The following is a 4208-nucleotide window of genomic DNA, read 5'->3' as shown; positions in this document are numbered from 1 at the left end:
TTTGTATTTCATTTGTGCATTTTGTGCCTTTTTTTTTTTTTTAAACCACATTCAAGCTATCCTTGGGCTTCCAATGCCATGGTCCACCCAGAACTGCATTCACTGGCCAGTGTTCTAGTTCTGGTCATGCCGACTTTCCCCTTTTTCCTGGTGAATCCCTGTAATCACCTGAGTCTCATTCTGTCAGGTGATATCCAATGAGAAGGCAATATGTGTGGTGAAAAGCCCAGGGAGTCCTGGGTGTGAATTTTTACTTTGCCATTTCTTCCTGTGTTAAACGCAGTGGGGCTTCACCTGTCTGGGCTCCAGTTCCTCATCTTGTATATGGCACTGTTTTCTTGGGAGAGTCTTTATAAAGCTAATATAAAGTATCTGTGCCGGGCGCGGTGGCTCAAGCCTGTAATCCCAGCACTTTGGGAGGCCGAGACGGGTGGATCACGAGGTCAGGAGATAGAGACCATCCTGGCTAACACGGTGAAACCCCGTCTCTACTAAAAAATACAAAAAACTAGCCGGGCGCGGTGGCGGGCGCCTGTAGTCCCAGCTACTCGGGAGGCTGAGGCAGGAGAATGGCGTGAACCCGGGAGGCGGAGCTTGCAGTGAGCTGAGATCCGGCCACTGCACTCCAGCCTGGGCGACAGAGCGAGACTCTGTCTCAAAAAAAATAAATAAAAAAAAATAAAGTATCTGTGCTGTGGTTTGAATGTGTCCTCCAAAAAGCATGTGTTGGAAACTGAATCCACAATGCAACCATATTGAGAAGTGAAGCCTAATAACTGGCTGGCCATGGGGGTTCCAACTTTATGAATGGATTAATACTGATTTTAAAAGGGCTTGAGGTTGGCCGGGCGCGGTGGCTCAAGCCTGTAATCCCAGCACTTTGGGAGGCCGAGGCGGGCGGATCACAAGGTCAGGAGATCGAGACCACAGTGAAACCCCGTCTCTACTAAAAATACAAAAAATTAGCCGGGCGCGGTGGCGGGCGCCTGTAGTCCCAGCTACTCAGGAGGCTGAGGCAGGAGAATGGCGGGAACCTGGGAGGCGGAGCTTGCAGTGAGCCGAGATCGCGCCACTGCACTCCAGCCTGGGCAACAGCGTGAGACTCCGTCTCAAAAAAAAAAAAAAAAAAAAAAAAAAAAAAAAAAACAAAAGGGCTTGAGGTTGAGGCAAGTTCAACCTCTTGCCCTCACTCACCCACTTGCCTCTACCAAGAGATGATACAGCAAAAAGACTCACCAAATGCCGGGATCTTGATATTAGACTTCTTGTCCTCCAGAACCATGAAATAGACTGCTATGCTTTATAAAATACTCAGTCTGTGGCATTCTATTACAGCAACACAAAATGGTCAACCTGATATTTCGGTTTCAGTTAGTGGTAGGTATTTTTATTTCAAGCATTCCTACTAAAGTATTAGTTTCTTCGTAAGCCCAGAATCTGCATTTTAGCAACAACAAAGACGTCTTTTTTGTTTGTTTTTTTGTTTTTGTTTTTTTTTTGAGACTGAGTTTCACTCTTGTCACCTAGGCTAGAGTACAATGGCATGATCTTGGCTCACCGCAAACTTGGCCTCCTGGGTTTAAGTGATTCTCCTGCCTTAGCCTCCCAGGTAGCTGGGATTACAGGCACGCGCTACCAAGCCCAGCTAATTTTTGTATTTTTAGTAGAGATGGGGGTTTCACCATGTTGGCCAGCTGGTCTCGAACTCCTGATCTCAGGTGATCCACCCACCTCAGCCTCCCAAAGTGCTGGGATTGTAGGCATGAGCCACCGCACTCCACCATAAGTCAATTGATGCAAAGAAAATCGATCTATAGATTTGATGGAAATTTGGACTCTTACATCCTATTTTTTAAAGAATTGAAGGGAAACTGTTACTCCTTATCAGTGTCCCAGAAAGATGAACTGTTTTCCTTCTCTACTTGGTCTGCCCATTTCTACTTCCTGCCATATCGGCAGGCTATGTTTGCCTTACCTCAAAGATCTGCCTTCCTCAGTTTTAGATCTTAAATCTTTTTAAGCCAAACTCCAAGGAATCTTTTACAAATATTTATTGAACCCTTCCTGTGTTCACAGAATGTTGTGAGGTCCAGGGTGGGACTAGGTGGCGAGAAAAGTTCCTGCACCGAAGGAACCTAAGATTTAGTAACAATGAATAAACAGACTTAAAGATAACTATTGTGGTTAGTGCTGAAAGAAACGTACAAAATGCTAAAAGTCAGGGAGGAAACTGTTTTCTAGGACAGTGGTTCCCAACATTTTTGGCACAAGGGACTGGTTTCATGGAAGACAATTTTTCGGAGGGGTGGTTTGGGGATGATTCAAGCACATAACATTTATTGTGGACTTTATTTATATTATTACATTGTAACATATAATGAAATAATTATACAACTCACCATAATGTAAAGTCAGTAGGAGCCCTGAGCTTGTTTTCCTGCAATGAGACAGTCCCATCTGAGGGTGATGGGAGACACTGACAGGTCATCAGGCATTAGATTCTCATAGGAGTGAGCAACCTAGATCCCTCGCATGCACAGTTCACAATAAGGTTCACACTCCCATGAGAATCTAATGCCACTGCTGATCTGACAGGAGGCAGAGCTCCGGCGCTAATGCTTGGTCGCCTGCCACTCACCTCCTGCTGGGCGGCCCAGTTCCTAACAGGCCGTGGACTGATACCAGTCCATGGCCCAGGGATTGGGAACCCCTGTTTTAGGAGACTTAGGTTTTTCCAAGGAAGAAATGTTTGAGTTATGCTTTGAAAAATGTAAGACACCACTGTAGATGTTTTAATCAGGGAATTGGGTTATTACCAAAAAAATGTTGGAAGGATGAAAGAGTAGGTTCTTTATGCCTGCTGCCTTGACCCTGGAACAATTTAGAACCAGCCCAGTGAGGCACCTACTCCCTATGAGGCCACACAGGAGCTGTGCTTTCTTAGACCTGGATCCCACTACCACATAGGGGTTCCTGGGCACCTGGACACCACGGAAGAGAGGTCAACCAGGTCCCACTCCTCTGGCATGACACTCAGTGATTCAGTCAAGATACTGTTGGGAAAACAGCCCATGCCACAGGACTTCTCCATGGTTGGAAAAGTCTTGAATAGCTAAAAGCAAAACAGGATAGTTAGGCTGCATTATGTAGATAAAGGTGACTCATGGGCAGGCCCTGCCTCCTTGGGCCATCGTATGTGAACAGATCTTTGTGTGATTATGGGATAATCCTGGGTTTCTTTCTCCATGTGCCTGTTCTTAATTGGCCCAGGAGAGGGAACTCAGGGAAAGGAGGAACCTGAGTGATCTTGTCCTCTTTTGACATCTCATTTCTAGCCACAAGACTATGAATCATAGATCTCTAGATGTCAGTGTTCCTAGAGGAAAAAAGCAATCTGCCATAGCAGCAGAATGAAAGGGAGACAGCTACTCCTATTTACTACATTTTAACAGCCTCTCTCAGTCAGCTAGCCCAGACTAGGATCTTAATGGGGACTGGGACTTACTTCCATATATCGTAAATGATGTAACCTTGTCTTCATGCTGATCTTAAATATATCTTGATGAACAGTATAAGGAAGCAAATGAAGGCTTGGCGCGGTGGCTCACGCCTGTAATCCCAGCACTTTGGGAAGCCAAGGTGGGTGGATCACCTGAGGTCGGGAGTTCGAGATCAGCCTGACCAACATGGAGAAACCCCGTCTCTACCAAAAATACAAAATTAGCTGGGTGTGGTAGCACATGCCTGTAATCCTAGCTACTCAGGAGGCCGAGGCAGGAGAATCGCTTGAATCCAGGAGGCGGAGGTTGCGCAGCGAGCCGAGATCACACCATTGCACTCCAGCCTGGGCAACAAGAGCGAAACTCCGCGAAAGAAAGAAAGAAAAAGAGAAAGAGAAAGAAAAGAAAAGAAAAGGAAAGGAAAGGAAGGCAAACGATCACTTAGAGGATTTTGTTTGGTAGTTAAACCATGTTGAAACAGGGAGGGAAGAAATCACCTATGCTTCCTTAGTGATAAAGAGACTGGGAACCACCACTCCAGAGTTAGAAAATATGAGACAACAGAAGGGCTGTTATATGTAGTGAGAATTTCCAAACCCGGCCCCCTGGAGGGAATACTTGGTGACTGGCCCTTAGAGGAAAGAGATACTTGTCCAGCCCATTGCCTGCGTGCCCAGGAGAGACTGTGCCCACCTTGAGATACTGAGA

The sequence above is a fragment of the Macaca nemestrina genome, chromosome 5 (genome assembly GCF_043159975.1).
Source record: "Macaca nemestrina isolate mMacNem1 chromosome 5, mMacNem.hap1, whole genome shotgun sequence".
Classification (NCBI taxonomy): domain Eukaryota; kingdom Metazoa; phylum Chordata; class Mammalia; order Primates; family Cercopithecidae; genus Macaca; species Macaca nemestrina.
The sequence above is the reverse complement of the archived record's forward strand: the minus strand, read 5'-3'. Positions refer to the sequence as shown.